The 17,899-nt window shown below is 43.8% G+C and overlaps 1 protein-coding gene across 2 annotated transcripts in view; it reads left to right on the top strand.

Annotated features, from left to right (window-relative positions):
- SLC20A2 (solute carrier family 20 member 2) overlaps positions 1–17,899 on the top strand; it is a 105,370-nt gene that overhangs the window by 28,700 nt on the left and 58,771 nt on the right. Inside the window, exon 1 of one of the 2 annotated variants that reach the window (XM_082863893.1) lies at positions 2,606–2,968. The exons of the other annotated variant lie outside the window; for it this stretch is intronic. The gene's annotated coding sequence lies outside the window, so the exon portion shown is untranslated. Of the gene's footprint in view, positions 1–2,605; positions 2,969–17,899 lie in introns of those variants that run through there. 2 annotated transcript variants of the gene reach the window in all.

Raw genomic sequence — 17,899 nt, 5'->3', positions numbered from 1 at the left:
TAACTGCATCGCCCTATTTACCAGAACCGTGTATTTGCCAGGTTGGGGCTGGGGGGGTCCGTTCTTCTCACTCAGCAGTGAGCTCCTTGACATAAGAGACCTTGTCTTTCCTTTCTGTATCCCCAGCAGCATGTCCCAGAACGGCAACATTCCAGTATTCCGGGAACAGTATTTGTTACATGATTCTATAACTCGATTCCATACCCAGGGAGAACCGCTTTTCTTCTTTTCATCTCTCCTCCTTTTGGTCTGTTTGTTCTCCTTTTAGTCCTTTCTCTTTTCTGAGTCATATTCTTCCTGTTTGTCTGAGTTCCTCGGCTTTCCATGTCTCCCACCCTCTCACTGGCGATATTTATATTCATTACATGTTGAAATGACGGCATCTTGGATGTATTGAGTTAAGTAAAAAATGTTATTAAAATTAATTTCACCTGTTTATTTTTACTTTTTTAACGTGACTAGAAAATTTTAAATTATAGAGGTAGCTGCTCCAGAGGGTCGTGATCCAGGCCAGGCCAGTAACGTGAGTTTGTCAGAACAGTTGTCTTTGTCTGGATTTCATGGGTCTGTCAGACTGGAGCCCCTAGGCGCCGGCCCCCACGCACATAGCTCTGCCTCTGCCTCATGCCCACCACCCACAGTTCATGACAGCGAACGGGAGGCTTTACCTTGCTTTGAAATGAGGCACAGAGATTTTTCTCTACTGTCACAGGTATGCCTGGAACAAGAGTCCAGATGACTCTCACATTCTTTTCGCTCATGAAAAGGAAACAGCAGGGTGACTCGTACATTGGAGGATACACTATTTTCTTTGGAATGTTTTAGTTCTTGCATTTTGGAACAGGTGTGGCCTCTGTTGAAAGCAACAGTGGAGTCATACTCAGCATATTTGATACGTGAAGAACTGGAAAACTGCTCGGCGTCTCCTGCCTTCAGTGTAAGGGATGTGGGCCCATCATCCTGACCCTCTCCGATGGCAGATCCTATGCATAAGTATTTACGGTGTATTGGCTTTTTTCTTTTTTTCAGTTTAGGCTAGAAATAATGTTTTGGCTTAGAAACTCTTTGACTGAACTGTGACATAATAGGATAAGGATAATTGTGTCAAAAATAGCGTCTTGATGTCCTCCTTTGGCATTAAGAATTCCAGAGTAAGTTCACTGTGGATCACTGAGAAGTGATCATGTTAATCAGAGGTCAGCCATCTGCGATAAGTTCTTTCCTTTTGGCGCAGAGTTGGGGGGCCCACTCCAGTGACGGGTTGGGATGGTGAATGCAGGGCAGCTACCATCTCACGGGGGTGAGCACGTGCTGGCTGTAGCCGCATAAGGCTGGGCCTGGGGGTGGAAGCCCAGACTGGCAGCCAGCAGTTTTTGTAAACAGCCGGGAGGGGGATTGTGCTGGTGGCTCCAGCTCATGCCAGTGAGAACCAACCCGTTCGCCACTTCGGGTGGCGTGCCACAGGTGGCCAAGTGCTTCGTAAGGACACATCCAGGTCTTATGGGTCCATGTCACCTGCCCGTACCAGGGAGTTGGGGTGTGAGCCTCAGAGCTCAGACCTGGGATCTGGGAGCTGAGCAGAATAAATCTCTTGAAATCTAAACTGACATATGACATTTTAAAATTGGGAAAACAGACAGCTCTGAAAAGATTTGTAGGATTATAGCTGAATAGCTAACATGGAAGACATGTCATAGAGAGGTTAGGAGCAGAGGTGGAATAATCCCGTGCTGATTCAGTGAGAAGCGTTGGACAAGGCATTGAATTTCCCTGTTTACCCATCTGTTTAGAAACAAAATGGGAAAATGACATCTCCCAGAGATGTTTGGAGATTTGATTGATGTTGGTAGTGTGCCTGGATAGTTCTCATAAAGTGTCCAGTAAGAGCAAAATGTGTCATAAGAACTTAAATATCTACACAGACTAGTCTGAACCATCTTGAGTAGATAAGCAGTTCTGTGTCTTTGATCCAAGTTGTACTTATTAAGGCAACTTGTATTTTTCAAAGAAAGTTCCGTGTTACTTCCAGTTTTCTTTTGAATATCAGCTATGTACTTGGGGTCTTTAACTGTCAACTTGAGCTTCAACATGATTTATAGGTGGTCTGTCACCTATAAAGGACAGTTTACCAGTTCCAGACAGCCAGGCAGTTAAATACACTTCAACATGCTTCTCGCTAAGGACGATGCCTTTTGCAAATATTTGAGATATTTGTTCTCAGTTGTAATTTATTAGTGAACCTGTATCCTCACAGCGGCTCGTTGGGAGATGCAGAAGACAAAGCCAGAAGGCAAACGAAATTCGTTCATTATATATCAGAAAAAGAGCTTTCACTTACCGCTCTTTGTTGGTAGACTTACTGGTATGTGTCTTTGATGCCTGTTTAATTTCACGTAGGACCACGTCTAATCATGCTGTGTAAATAATCTGACAGAATATCCCTTTACTTGGTTTTTCCTTGTGAAGAGCATACAGCACTGCCACCTTGTTGCCAAAGTTCTGTCTGATTTGAAAGTGCTTAAAAATCAAGTGAACGCCTGCTGTGAAAAAGAGCTTGCTCTCTCTCCCTCTGTCAGTACTTGCGAAAACAGGAAAACAGCGTAAAAGGAGATAGCACCATGGGACTGAATTCAATAATTAGCATAATCATGATGCTCCGTATTGTTCCCCAGGGCACGCCCCTTGGCCAGATCTCCCATTAAGAGGACACCGATGTTGTCCCAGTGAATAAATCCCCGCACACATGATGCAGATCAGCGAGTTCCTGCCCGCTGCGCCGGTGCAGTTAATTTTAGCCAGGGTTCGTTCTATGAGTTGTAAAACTGTTTACCCAAGTAGAAGTTAGCAAGCTGAAATGTGACTTCTCCGCCCCATGTGAGAGGCGTCTATTTTAGACTCAGGTTGTGTCGGTGATCCCCAGAGAGCAGTCTTTGAAGAACTGCAGCCCCGATTTTCTTTGAAAGTACTTGTGAGTACTGGGGGAATCTTTCAGATTCCTCCTTGTTCTTTTCTCCTTAAATCTTCCTAATGTTGCTATCATAGTAATTTTTTATCTCTTGGGAAAACTGGGAACTCTGGGGTGGGCACTTCAGAGGCTTCTAAGAATGGTGGCGAAAGGGCTTTCCTTAAATGTATCCTAATGCAAGAAACCTGCCTTCCTCGATTTTCCCAAGAGAAAGTATGTGATTCTTACTATTTTTATCTTTGCAAAAGCAGTCTGTGGATTGTTATATACTTCATCTGCTCAGATATTTGCTTAATGGAATGGTGTGTCATTGAGCTTTATTTTCAATGGTTACCTAACTCTTAGAGGAAAAAAAAATGTTGCAAGTGGATTCCTGTTACACTTACTGTGAGCTACAAGTTTATGTGCAGAAATAATGGGAGTGTCAAATGTAATTTTGTAAAACGTGTAGATGGACAGTTTTTGTTAAAGGACGATTTGGTGCTTAAATCCATATACTCCTAAAGAGAAGCCCTTAAAAAATAAAATGAATTTAGGAGGAAGCTTTTGGAAAGTAATTGAAATTATCTTCTGGAAGAATTCCCTAATCTTAACTGCTTTTAATGTAACAAGTCGCCGGCTTAAATTCGGACTGAAGAAAACTAAAGATTTTAATGTAGAATATTTTCAATTAAGTCTGAATCACCTTGCTTAGTTCAAAGTGTGTTTTAATTCAGAAGACTCTGACTTCATGCCAAACAACTTGCTTATGACACAGAACCTGGCAGGAATTTCTTTATCAATTAATACGTAAATTATCTCCCCCCTGGGAATGTTGATTTTAATGAAACAGTTCTAACGGGGTAGTAGCTGCTCCCAGGCGTTAGGGCTCCATCATCTGTGGGCCCGGAGGAAGGCTTGCCCTCAGATGCCATTTTCCATTTGGAAAGCTGCATTTAAAGACTTCTTTGTTAGTATGTATTGTCTGATTTTAAATCCGAACAACCCAAGGTGCCAACAATGAAAGGAAATGTTTCAGTGGTACATTTAGTAGGAAAAGAATGTAAGACGGGAAAATAGAACTGAGTTCTTGGGCTATTTTTAGAAATAAACTTTTTTTTTTTTTTAACTTAAGTCTTTTTATTGAGTAGAAGAGAAACTTGCCATCCGGATTCATTGTAATTATGACAGAGAAGTCTGTAATGTCATCTTCAGCAGTTAAAGCGACTTTGTTCCAGGATATTCTTCAGAATATATACTTTTATCCAAAGAGAGTAACTGTTCTTACTTTCGACTGTTAATAAGGCACCATCAGAGTCTCAGTGGAGTGTTTCTAGAGGTATACTGTGGTTGGGTATTAGATCCTTTTCAAGCTATTATTCATCCGCTCAATTGTAGTTTAGTCCTGCAAAAAAGAAAAGCTGTTTAAGATTTATCCATGTTTTTAATTTAACAGAAAGAAGTTTCCCAAGGTGTTTTTACTACAAGGAAGCGTATGTTCTTTTAGGAGGAGTTACTAAAATGCCCCTAGACGCTCTCCGAGTGTTTGCTTTTGTGATTTATGCGCTTTGAGAGAGTGATCTAGGCCAGGAGGTGATGTCAGTGTCAGGGTGGGAATTTCTCCTGTTTGCTGGAGCCTGGATTCTCCTCCTGCGGCTCACCCTGGGGGGGCTGGTAAAGGGACAGTGGTCTCGGTGCCCTCCTGAGAAGAGGCTCTGTTGACTACTTGTGACCTTGGCCGTGACCAATCACAGTGAGCTCAACCTAGAGTCACCAACAGGGGGTCCAGATGCTGAGAAACATGGGCAGCTTTGTGGCCTGTGGAAGGAGCCCGGGACCCGTGGTTTCAGCCGTGTGCCGGGCACACCTGAGCCTCCTGCACTTAACTTTGTGCAGGTGTGACCTCCAGCCCTGTTTAATAAGCTGCTCTCCCTGGCAGCCCGCCCTTCTGTCCTAGTCCTTTCCCCCTTAAAATAGTTACAGCCCCAGAGGCTCTGACAGAGTAACTCCTGATCGCAGTAGATTTCTTTTACTGTGACCTCATTCCTAGAGAAGAGTCTTCTGCTCTGAAGCTTTGAGGGGTTTTCAGGGAAGTGGAGAGGAACGTTTTCTCTGGCTCCCCTTCATCCACATGCGGTTTTTAATAGGTAACTGTGTGGCTAGACTTACGTTATCTAACAGGTTGCCTTTTGGTTGGGAGCCTAATGCATGTGCTCAGTGATCACACTTCTAGAATGTTCTTTCAGAAGGAACTCTTGCAGGAATAGGATTCGATACATTGAGTTCCGGATGAAAGGAGCAGTGAGCAGAGGGGTGTCTTCAGCGCTGCCTGTCTTGGGCACAAGTGTATGGTAATAGGATCTGGCCCTCGGCAGGAATGCCGATTGCTTCTGGAAATGCTGGGACGGCTGTTACTATTTAGCATGTATTAAGCACCCCCAGAGCCATACAATGCACAAAGAAAGCATAGTTCCTACTCTCAAAGAGCCCACATGCTCAGATTAGGCGGGACAGAGCCTGGGCCGCGACTTGCACACTGAGTAAACCTGCAGAGCAAGGAATAGAAGGAGGGAAAGGAAGACAAATGGGGAGGGTCGGGGGTCACCCGTGGGCTGCTTTCAGTCCATCTGGGCTTCTGCCTTGTAGGATTCGGGCAGCCGGCAGTGCCACGGGGCCCTGCTTCCCTGTCTCTTCCAGCAGCTGGGGAAGTGATGGAGGTAAGAGGGGGATGGCCCCCAGGGCCTGATCCACAACCGCAGGTCTCTGGGACGATTCCCCGCGCAGGGAAGGAGATCAGGAGTTTCACCTGCACCTGGAAAGGGACTGTTTATTAGTCTATAAAGGAGGAAACTTGATACCGCATAAAAGCAATACAAGTAAGGGGCATCTTTCTCCACAGAGTGATATCTGGATGGAAACCTGAATTTGGGTTCCCGATTTTCTCTCCCTCTTAAACTGATACACGATTGAACAAGTTACTTCATCCCCAATCTGGTTGGGGATGTCAAGTCAACAGTTGTGTTACTTAGAGAAGTGCTTTGAGCTTCTCTGAAGAAAGGCGTTTCGAAGGTCAACTCAGCATTACTGCAGCCTGTAACGGTGTCAGAAGGGCAGGAATCAGAGGGAGCTAAGAAGGCAAGCTCGGGTATTGGAGGTTAATAAAAGGAGGATGTGGTATGAATCTGTGAGTCATTTTCCCTTTATACTCAACCTCATCCCATCTCTGACTAAGGTTCCGGGTCTAGTTCACGGCTCCACAACTAAAAGGGACTTGGAGAGATCCCAACAGAAAACCTCAAAAATGATTAAAGGGTTGGAAAATGGTGCCTATAATAAGATGTTAGGGAACTTCTGTTATTTAGGCTGAAGGGAAAAAAATGACCAGGGGACTCTTGGATTGTTATTCCAGTATCTGTGTGCCTCTGGACCAGGGGACGCTGGCCAACTAGTATCCAGTTCTGTTGAGGATGTAAGGGTTTGGTCCAGTAAGGGTTAAGTTAGAACCGTGGTCCTCAATGTGTGGTCCTAGTACCCTCAGCATCAGTACCACCTGGGAGCTTGTGAGAAATGCACATTCTCAGGCCCCACCCAAGACCTGTTGATTCAGAAACTGTGCAGGTGGGACCCAGCAATCTGGTTTTAGCTAGCCCCCCAAGTGATTCGGATGAAGTTGGAGGACCACTAGATGAGGTACAAAGACGAGTATTACAAAATGGGGAACTTGGGTACTGGAAAATGTAAACGGTTTTCCTGAAGTCATCTAAAAATGGGTTCATATTTGTCTGCAGTGTTTTCAGTATTCTGTCTGAAGTCAGGAGTTAAATGACCTGTCAGAGCCCCCTCTAGCCCTAACTTTGCGCTGGATTTCCTCTGTCACTGAGAGAAGACTAATAATTACCCAGGATAATTTTGCAATTACTTTTCTGAACTCAGTAGTTAAGACAGTGCCCGTTTTAGATGAGGAACAGATGAGATATTGTGATTGAAGTCATATTGTGTTTTATCTCCTGCCTTTGCTCTATCACAGTGTCATTAAATAGACTGTCTGCTCCCCGTGTGACTTCTCAGCAGCCACCTGGGGGCAAGTTTGGGCAGCTGTGAAAATGGGGAGCCCCTTGGTGTTGGCCCGTGACCCCTCTGTGCCACAGACTGCTGTGACAGTCCCCATTTCAGGGGGGGCTCTTCCCCATTTCAGAAGAAGCGTGGGGACGGGGCAGTGTGATGCCACCCCATCTTCCCAACTCTGTCCCTTCTGCCTGCAGGATGCCATCCCTCGTGCCTGCACGGGGAGTTCCACCTGCCACCTGGAAGCTGGGGACAGGGGGACCTAAATATATTGTGGTAGTGGGTCCCTTAGAGCCGGAGGATAGGGACCTGTTTATCCTGTTGTTTTGTATCCGCAGCAGACAACCAACGGGACACCTAGTAGGCACTTAACACAAATACTTAGTGAGTTATTCTGTTGCACCGTCCAAGGCCACAGGTGCTCCGCCCTTGCCCATGTAATTAATGATCTCGAATCGGGCAGCTGGCAGTTCTGACCCTCCCCAGTCCAGGTACTTATTCCTAAGAGTCCCTCTCCTCCCCCCGCAGCCCCCCATTTTGCACATAATAAGAATGCATCTTGGGCTTCCCTGGTGGCGCAGTGGTTGGGAGTCCGCCTGCCGATGCAGAGGACGCGGGTTTGTGCCCCGGTCGGGGAAGATCCCACATGCCGCGGAGCGGCTGGGCCCGTGAGGCATGGCCGCTGAGCCTGCGTGTCCGGAGCCTGTGCTCCGCAATGGGAGAGGCCACAACAGTGAGAGGCCCTCGTACTGCAAAAAAAAAAAAAAAAAAAAAAAAATCATCCTAATTTAGTTGTCTTTGCCCTTTTGTGTATTTTTCCTTTGTACTTTTGCTTGAAGGAGTTGTCTGGGGTTGAAAACAAACTACGGAGAGTGTGTCTGTTACACTTTGTATAGCGCTTAGGACAATCAGAGCTTCCTGTGATCAGAGTGAAGAAAGGGTTCTCTGAGGACATGTTTTGCCAGTCTTGCCTAGAAAGTGTCACACCTGGATCACACTGTTGTCCCCAGAGAGGCCACGTCCTGCCTTAGCCAGGCTCTGAGGCCCTCAGAGCTCAGCGCTGAGAACCGGGATAGTGGCATCCTTAGCTTTCATAGCTGTTCTTTATCACACATTTGCAGAGTATTCAACATTCCTTCAAGTGAGGGCAGTCTGGTGCAGACTTGTTTGCCTTGTCATGCGAGACAGAGGGTGAAGGTGGCAGGTGAGTATTCCAAGGCTGTCACTGAGTCTTCAGACCTCGTTATGTTGGAAAAACCTGACTTCTCAGACATGAGGCCGCGTGTGCTGTCACGTTCTACATCTACGCACAGAGTATGTGAGACCTGGTCCCTGTGGTGGTTGCACACAGAGAGGACAGGTTTGTCTTAGTGATTCAGAGAGCAGAGACGACTGACTTCTAACGCCCTGGATCAGTCTCTGAATAGAAAATACTGTCTTTAAAACCCCTGAACTCTCAATAACTATATATTCAGTAGAGGAAATCCAAATGGCTACTTGATTTGGTTCTTCATGGTAGCAGGCAAAAGGCTATTTTCATTTCTGTGCAAAGAGAAATGACAAAATAGTCTTCTTGGGTATTTCGCCCTGGCAAAAGTAATTTTGTTTCTAAAATCAGTCATATCTAGTCCACAGATGTGTCATTAAAAATGAGAGTGGTGGGACTTCCCTGGTGGTGCAGTGGTTTAAGAGTCTGCCTGCCAGTGCAGGGGACACGGGTTCAAGCCCTGGTCCAGGAAGATCCCACATGCCGCGGAGCAACTAAGCCCGTGCGCCACAACTACTGAGCCTGCGCTCTAGAGCCCACGAGCCACAACTACTGAGCCCACGTGCCACAACTACTGAAGCCTGCGCGCCTAGAACCCATGCTCCACAACAAGTGAAGCCACCGCAATGAGAAGCCCGTGCACCGCAATGAAGAGTATTCCCCGCTCGCCACAACTAGAGAAAGCCCGTGTGCAGCAACAAAGACCCAACGCAGCCAAAAGTAAATTAATTAATTAAAAAAATTTTTTTAAAAATGAGAGTGGTTAAGTGGTTTGGGATTAACTTTGTCTCATGGTAGTTGTTGAGTCAAAAAATTTAACTTCTTGGAAAGGAGAGGAAAAAAAAACTCCTTAGCTGGTTATTAGACTACACAAGAATTACCTAATAATTCAATAAAAGATCCCCAGAGACAACCAAAAAAGTACAGGTTAAATAATTTATGATGTTGCTATATAATGCAACACACTGCAGCCATTTGAAATGAAGATGTTGGATGTACATGGAGTAAAACTAGCAGGTTACAGAAAACGTGTATCACCTCATTTTTTGAATGGAAGGCATTTTTAAACGGGCTAATGGCTTTAATTCCTGTTTTAAAAGGAAGGCATTTATATGTACATAAAAAAAGAATGCAGTGCACCAAATATAAACAGTAGTTATCTGTAGGAGATGAGCTCATGCATGATGTTTCTCCCCCTGGCTTTTTGGTTACCTGTATTTTAGACATTTTTTCTTCAACGAGCATATATTACTTATGTAATAATGAAAAACTTTCTTTTCAAAAAGGAACTGTTGTAATTAATTTCTTTTTAATAAATTTATTTATTTATTTATTTTTGGCTGCATTGGGTCTTCGTTGCTGCGCACAGGCTTTCTCCAGTTGCAGCGAGCGTGGGCTGCTCTTCGTTGCGGTGCGTGGGCTTCTCATTGAGGTGGCTTCTCATTGCAGAGCACGGGCTCTAGGCACACGGGCTTCAGTAGTTGTGGCTCACGGGCTCTAGAGCTCAGGCTCAGTAGTTGTGGTGCGTGGGCTTAGTTGCTCCGCGGCATGTGGGATCTTCCCGGACCAGGGATCGAACCCGTGTCCCCTGCATTGGCAGAAGGATTCTTAACCACTGTGCCACCAGGGAAGCCCTGTAACTCATTTTTATTTTGACTTCTATATTTTATTTAATTCCCCAGTGGCCTCCCAGTGGCTTACATAATTAATGCCTACCCCTGTGGATAAAACTAGTACACCAAAATGTACACAAAAACAAGGGTCATTTTGCAGTGGTGGGCTAGGAGCATTGTTCCTTGCCTTACTTTCTCCTTTTCCGTATTTACCAAAATTTTTATATGCATGCATATTATTTTTACAGTGGAAAACTGTAAGGCAGAGACTTGAGATGTTGTTTCTTGGGAAGAGGCCCACATAGGCTGATGTGTAGCAGTTACCAGTGAAGGTTGATCCTGTTAATTCTGCAGTGAGAAGGGCATTCGGCAGGGGTCTGCTGTCACTACTGGGTGCTCTGGAGGTTCTGTGAACTCTCACATGAATGTCAAATGGGCCAGGGTCTCAGGTTCAGTGTTATGTGGAGAGCAAAGGCAGGGAGCTGGGGAATCCAGCATATTTTATAAAGTCATTAAAATGGTGTGCCTAGTGTTACGATTACCCACTTAAGTTTTGTCAGGGGCCATCCTTCTGGATCATAGATCCATAGTAGTGGGTGGTAGAACCATGTGCTGGGGGCCTCGGGTAGTGTTTCCACAGTACTTAACCGTGTGGTATCTGCGTGTATCTCAGCAGCGTTTACTGAGGTGAGTGATGGCCCTGTAGGAGAGCACTGGCTATCTTAGTTACTTCTGCCACAGGCTGCCAGGATGTCCCTGTGGCCTTAATCAGAAGGCTGTTTGGGGGAGGTGTTTTGGTACGGGTGGCCGTTGATTTAAGAAAGTCTTGAGCAGAAGCAGGAGACCTCCCTTTCTACCCGCTTTGTATGGTTAGTCGAGAGGGTAAGTCCTTCTGATGGTTATGTAAAGGGCCTCTCATTTCAGTCTATTCCTAAGCCTCGGCCCAAATGAGTGGATCCATCCCCACGTTCACTTGAAGACGGAGGTCTGGACTGAGATTCAGTTGAATCCACTTTCAATGGGACTGATACCTTAAGCTTAATTTAAAGCCAAAGAGCCTTGAGAAACCAGAAGGAATCTAGGATCCTGTACAACCATGTTTTGACCTAGTCTTTGGTTCAGAACCTTTGTTACTCATCAGGAGTGTTTCCTGGAATCCTGAGAACAGAGAAAGCTGGTTTTTCAAGTTTCCTTCCTACTGTTTTTATCCTTACAAGGAGCATTCTTCTCCTCATCCTCTCTTTCCTTTCTTCATCATCTTTGTCTCTTTCTCCTGCACTTACACAGTAGGAATAATCTCGTAATCCTTCTCCACACTCTTGCCTCCCCGAGGAAGTAAAGGCACATCTCCCATGGGTTTATCTTCATTTTCGCTGGGCAGGGGAGGGGAAGAGAGCAGTGGGTGAACCGTTTAACCCAGATAGTCAGATACTCAGTGGATGGAGCCCTGTTCCCAGTGGGGACCGTGGAGGCCACTTACGCACATCCTTGCCACCAAGTGGTTCCAACTTCAGTGAGACACAGAGCTATCCGCACACAGCGAGAGCACAGATGTGTATCAAGATGAATAAGCAGGTGGTCACAGTTTGATTAATAGAAGGTTTTGCCAGTTGAGTGGCACGAAGGAAGAAAGAGAGCATCTTTTTAAAAGCGGTAAAGCAGGGACTTCCCTGGAGGCGCAGTGGTTAAAAATCCATCTGCCAATGCAGGGGACACAGGTTCGAGCCCTAGTCTGGGAAGATCCCACATGCCGCAGAACAAGTAAGCCCGTGCGCCACAACTGCTGAAGCCCGTGTGCCTAGAGCCCGTGCTCTGCAACAAGAGAAGCCACCGCAATGAGAAGCCCGCGCACCGCAACAAAGAGTAGCCCCCGCTTGCCGCAACTAGAGAAAGCCTGCGTGCAGCAACGAAGACCCAACACAGCCAAAAATAAATAAATGAATTTATAAAAAATAAAATAAAATAAAATAAAAGGGATAAAGCAGATAAAAGTATTTCGTGAAACTATAGGCTACATTAGAAAAGGCAGGAAACTGGTGGCTGTCGAGGGAAAGGGTGGCTTTTGTAAGAGCAAGAGAATGAATCTTGGCTTAAAAATTTGGACTGAGTTTCTTCCTTTTTGTTTTTTTGTTTGTTCATTCCCTTTTTGTTTTGTTTGTTTTTGCCTTTACTCTGAAGATTAAAAGCAAAAATGAGAGTAGCGAGGTGGTTGGGAGTTATAAATGAGCTCATCTACTGTCGTAAAGGTTTAAAAAAAAAAGAGGGATTGCTTTCAACTTGACCTGAAATTAAAGTGGCGGCTGGTGTGGGAAGAGAGGCTCGCTGAGTCGTTCTGTCACTGTGTGCCTCAGCCTGCTGTGCAGACTTGGGGATCCTTGGGGACCCGGCAGGCAGTGCGTCCAGCCTCGCACCCCGTCTGTCAGGCCCGATTTTTGCCATCTCTACTTTTGTATACATTCGCTTGATTTTTCCTGGATCTTTAAGTCTTAGTGTCTTCAGGCTCTGTGGGCCTTGTCAGTAACAATTAAGGAAATCCAGAATTTTTACTTGAAGAAAAACGACGAGACCTAATCCAGAAGAGACTTCTTTGGTCAGGTATAAAAGCTTGACCTTATCATACTAACTATTAAGCATTAGAAGGATATGGTTTTTTAAGTTTAGTTTGTATTGTGTTCTGAGAAGAAATGACCCCCAGTAGGCAATAGTATAATAAGAAAGATTTTGTTTTCTGTCCCCCTATTAAATATTAAGTACTGAACTTTTAAGAACCCAAGTGATCACATTGGATTCAGCTGTGTAAGAGCAGTACAGGTGTCGAGGTATCTTTTCTTAAAAGGCAAATCCAGTCACTTAAAAATTTACATACAGTAAAGTTCACTTTTTCTGGTGTACAGTGGTATGAGGTTTTACACATGCTCAGGTTTTTATGGCCACCAGCACAGCCAGGATACATAATAATTCCAACTCCAGTGCAGCTCCTTTATATTCAGACCTTCCCACCGTCCCTTGCTCTCTGAACTGTGAAAGTAGTCTCTAGGCCCCAAACGTCATGGTAGAGGGTGAAAATTTAACTAGCTAAGGAGACTTAAGCACAACCTTTGACCAGTAGGTGTCCTATGCTGTCCCATGGGTGATCCCTAGCAAGCCAGACCAAAGTATACAAAAGGGAGAAATACCCGAGCAGAGACATCAGCAGCTGCGCCCTGTAGGGAAAGCAGACTTACACAGAATTAGTCCAGCCAAGTAAACAAACAAACAGACAACCTCTGGTGGGGAGGGAGTAACCAGTAGCCAGAGTTGCTACAATATATTATCTAAAAATGTCCATTTTTCAACAGAAAATTATGGGACATGTTAGAGAAACTGGGCAGTAGAGACTGCTTTTGGAGGGGCCCGGTTACTGAACTTAGCAGACAAAGACTTCAAAGAAGCTATTATTTTATTTTCTTAGTTCAAAAACTAAAAGAAACCATTCTTAAAGAATTAAAGGAAAGTGTGGGAGCAGTGACTCATCGCATAGATAGAGACTATCCTTAAAGAGAGGGAAATGATAAAAAAAAAGAACCAAATGTAGATACTACACCAAAAGCAAAAGCAGCAAAAGTAAGGACAGATAAACTGGACGACCTCAAAATGAAAGGCTTCTGCACATCGAAAGACACGATCGGTAGAGTGAAAAGCCAACCTAGAGAATGGGAGAAAGCATTTGTAAATCATGCATCTGATACAGGGTTATTATCCAAAATACAAATGTGTGAAAAACTCCTACAACAACAGCAAAAAACAACCTGGTTCAAAAATGGGCAAAGGACTTAAATAGACATTTCTCCAAAGAAGATTTACAGATGGCCAGCAAGCGCATGAAAAGATGCCCAACATCACTAATCATTAGGGAAATGAAAAGCAAAACCACAGGGGGACATATCACCTCACACCCCTATTAAAAACAAAATAAAATAGAAAATAATGTGTTGGTGAGCATGTGGAGAAATTGGAACCTTTGTGCACTGCTGGGGGGAATGTACAGTGGTGCAGCTGCGGTACAAAACAGTACGGCAGTTCCTTAAAACCAGAACCGCCATACGACCCAGCAATCCCACTTCTGGGTGTATACCCGAAAGAATTGAAAGCAGGGACCTGAAGAGGTATTTGTACACCCATTTTAATAGCATTATTCACAATAGCCAAGAGGTAGAAGCAACCTAGAGGTCTATCAGCAGATGAATGGATAAACAAAATGTGGTCTATACATACAATGGACTATTACTCAGCCTAAAACATCGAAGGAAATTCTGACACATACTACAGCATGGGTGCACCTTGAAGACATTATGCTAAGTGAAATGGAGACCGTCACAAAAAGACAAATACTGTATGATGTCACTCATATGATAGAGTAGTCAAATTCATAGAGACAGAAGGTAAAATGGTGGTTGCCAGGGAGAATGGAAGATTATTGTTTAATGGGTACAGAGTTTCCGTTTGAGATTAAAAGTTCTGTAGATGGGTGATTGGGATGTTTGCACAATAATGTGCATGTACTTAATGTCACTGAACTATACACTTAAAAATGGTTAAATGGTAAATTTTATGTTTATTTTAACCACAATTAAAATACTTTTTTAAAGTGGAAAAGTACAGTAGCCAAAATGAAAAACTCATTAGGGGGCTGCACCGTGGATTTGAGTTGTCAGAAGAAGGAATCAGCAAACTTGAAGATAGAATGACAGAGATTATCTGGTCTGAGGAACTGAAAGAGAGAAGAATGAAGAAAAATGAACAGAACCTCAGAAAAAGATAGCCCACTGTTAAGTGTCACAATGGGAATACCAGAAGCAAAAGAGAGAGAAAGGGGCAGAAGAAACACTCGAAGAAGTCATGGCTGACAACTTCCCCAAGCTGGTGAAAAACACTAACCTACACACCCGAAATGCTTAACAAACGCCAACGAGGATAAACACAAAGAGATCCACACCCAGACATATTATAGTCAAAATTTTGAAAGTGAGAAAATCGGAAAGCAGCAAGGGAGAAGTGACTTGGGGGGTATGAGGGAAGCCCACCAAGACTACAGCTGACGTCTCATCAGGAACAGTGGAGGCCCGCAGGCAGTGAGAAGACGTGTGAAAGTGCCGAGAGAGTCCTGCATCCTGCAGAGCTGTCTTTCAAAATAAAAGCATTCCCAAGTAAATGAAAACTGAGAGAATCCCCTCCTAGCAGATCTGCCTTACAAGAAATGCTAAAAGAAGTTCATTGGGCTGAAAGGAAGTGACACAAGACAGCAATTTGAATCCACACACGAACTCCAGTAAAGGTAATTAAGTAGGTAATGATAAAAGACAGTATAATTACATATTTTTCTTCTCTTAACTGATTTAAAACATCACTAAAGAGTAGCTTATATCTGGTTGCTTTCTGGTTGTTTTAAGAAAGCTCTTTATGTTCATATCAAAGCATCCTCCCCAGCTCTAAGTTTTCTGAAGGAAAAATTGAGGCAAAGGGAGCTAGTGACTTGCCCAAGAAAGTTTATCTTAATCATGCATAAGGAATGAAGTGCCGGGAGCATTCTCAGAATTGGGAAATAATTTTCAAAGAAACCTTATAAGCTGTCTTATCTCTCTTATATTTTTTAACTTCTGTCTCCGTGGTTCTTTGAAGGTGATATCAAGTAAATGCTTCTGGTTTCTTAATTTAGTAACAAGACTTTAATTTCATAGTCTTAGAGATATGAAGAACTGCTAAATGTTCACCTGACTTACCAACCAGATGAACGATTTATGGCCTTATTGCCTTGTTTAGGCTGCTTACGCTGTATTTTGCACTTGATGGTGGAATTGAATCGTTTGCAGCCTTCTGATGAGGCACTTCAGAGCCTTGAACAGACTTTGCTACATCACAAGAAGTCCGACTAAATCATTTTAATAGTTATCTGTCCTCTCTTGCTTCTGCTGCCTAAGAACCTCTGGAATGAGAACAAGAAATATGGGGCTATAAGTTGAGCATGGAGAATACTTAAGATAATAATCTTCATCTATCAACTCTTCTATTTATACTAATGTTCCATTAATAGAAATAATACGTAGTGGTATCAGGAATCAATGTTTTTGTGTCATTCACATTTTTATTGAGCTTCCATTATACTTGGAACAGAATTAGCAAATAAGTATGTAAGAACCAAGATATCTATTTATATACATAGTTCCATTTTAAACTGTGGCTGAAGGGAAAGTATTTCCCTAATATAGTTCCTGGAACTTAGCCAAGCAGCCCAACACTTCAGGGCACAGAACTGGAACAAGTGATCCTAGGTTTGCCAGTTGATAGAAGGGATGTTAAGTGGTTTGCTCGTGAAAATGCGTCTATTTTTGGTTATGAGTGAAGAAAAAACTTTACCTAGAATATTTGGAGGGAATCTGTCTATAGTGCCTACAGAAAGGGAAAAACGCTCAGGAGCCACTTCTGTCTTGGAGTGGGAGAAAATGTGTAAAGCTCAGCTATTCTAGTCCCTGGCTTTCAAGCACTATTGCACCTAAAACACTCCGCAAGATGGTAATAATCTATTTTTCAAATCTTCACTGCAAGTAATTCCACATTTCCAGTGGGAGCTTATTGCAGTGTGTGGCAACCCATTCAGTTACAAAGTTTTTTCCTCCTGAGTGTAGTTTTTCTTACTACAATGAAAGACTTTTTTTTTTTTTAATTGGGGTATAATTGCTTTACAGTGTTGTGTTAGTTTCTGCTGTATAACAAAGTGAATCAGCTCTATGTATACCTATATCCTCTCCTTCTTGGACCTCCCTCCCACCCCCTAGCCCCCATCCCACCCCTCTCGGTCGTCACAGAGCCCTGAGCTGAGCTCCTTGTGCTATACAGCAGATTCCCACTAGCTATCTATTTTACTTACACATGGTAGTGTATTTATGTCAAACCTAATCTCCTAATTCGTCTCACCCTCCCCTTCCCCCTCTGTGTTCACATGTCCGTTCTCTACGTCTACGTCTCTATTCCTGCCCTGCAAATGGGTTCGTCTGTACCATTTTTCTAGGTTCCACGCGTATGCATTAATATACGATACTTGCTTTTCTCTTTCTGGCTTACTTCACTCTGCATGACAGACTCTAGGTCCATCCACGTGTCTACCAATGACCCAATTTCGTTCCTTTTTATGGCTGAGTAATATTCCATTGTATGTATGTGCCACATCTTGTTTATCTATTCACCTGTCGTTGGAAAGAGTGTTTGCTGTATCTCCAACTGGGTAAAGAGTGGCTGATAATGTATTTCCTTTTGGTAACCTTTTCATGGAATCACTGAATTATCCGTTTAAAATGGAAATAATAGGTAGGGGCTCTGTTGCTCTAACCCACCACTCAGTCATTCAGATCCCATTTGAACACCTCCAGGAAACTAACACTTATGCCTCCTGAGGCCGTCTTTCCGTTTCTAAGAAATATTTTTCATGTAAGTCATGTAGGACCTCCCAAATCTTCCCTTCTTCTGGCCAAATCATCCTAACTCCTTTAACTTTTAATTCATTTGAATTAATTTTGCTTTTATTTCTTCATCCTTTAAAAAATATTTTTACTGACTAGGTTTAGACAGTGCCTTCCCAGGGAGCAAAAGGCTGTGTGGAAAACATCTGAATAACACACACGCTTTATGAGCCAACAAGACATTTAAATGTCAGAATGACAAAAATGCAGGAGGGAGAGTGAATATATCCGGAATGAGGCCTGGTACAGAAGAGCTGAGCCCACAGGCTCTGCAGTGGAAACTGTAGCTAGAGGACCAAAATAAGTTTGTTCATGTTCCATAAATTCATGAAGGCCGTTGACTGCACTGCTCAGGAGAGGGTCAGAAATTTCCACTCCCTCTCCCCACAGGACAATCCTGTGGTTCATAGTTCCAGGCTAAACTGCCTCTTCCCGGCCCTGTGGTCTCTGGATGATGTAAAATAATGGAGCTGGACAGCACTTGAGACATCAGCTGACCCTGAAAACGTTCCAGGGT

This window comes from Leucopleurus acutus, assembly GCF_964270905.1.
Source record: "Leucopleurus acutus genome assembly, chromosome: 21".
In the NCBI taxonomy this organism is placed as follows: domain Eukaryota; kingdom Metazoa; phylum Chordata; class Mammalia; order Artiodactyla; family Delphinidae; genus Leucopleurus; species Leucopleurus acutus.
The sequence above is the reverse complement of the archived record's forward strand: the minus strand, read 5'-3'. Positions and strand labels throughout refer to the sequence as shown.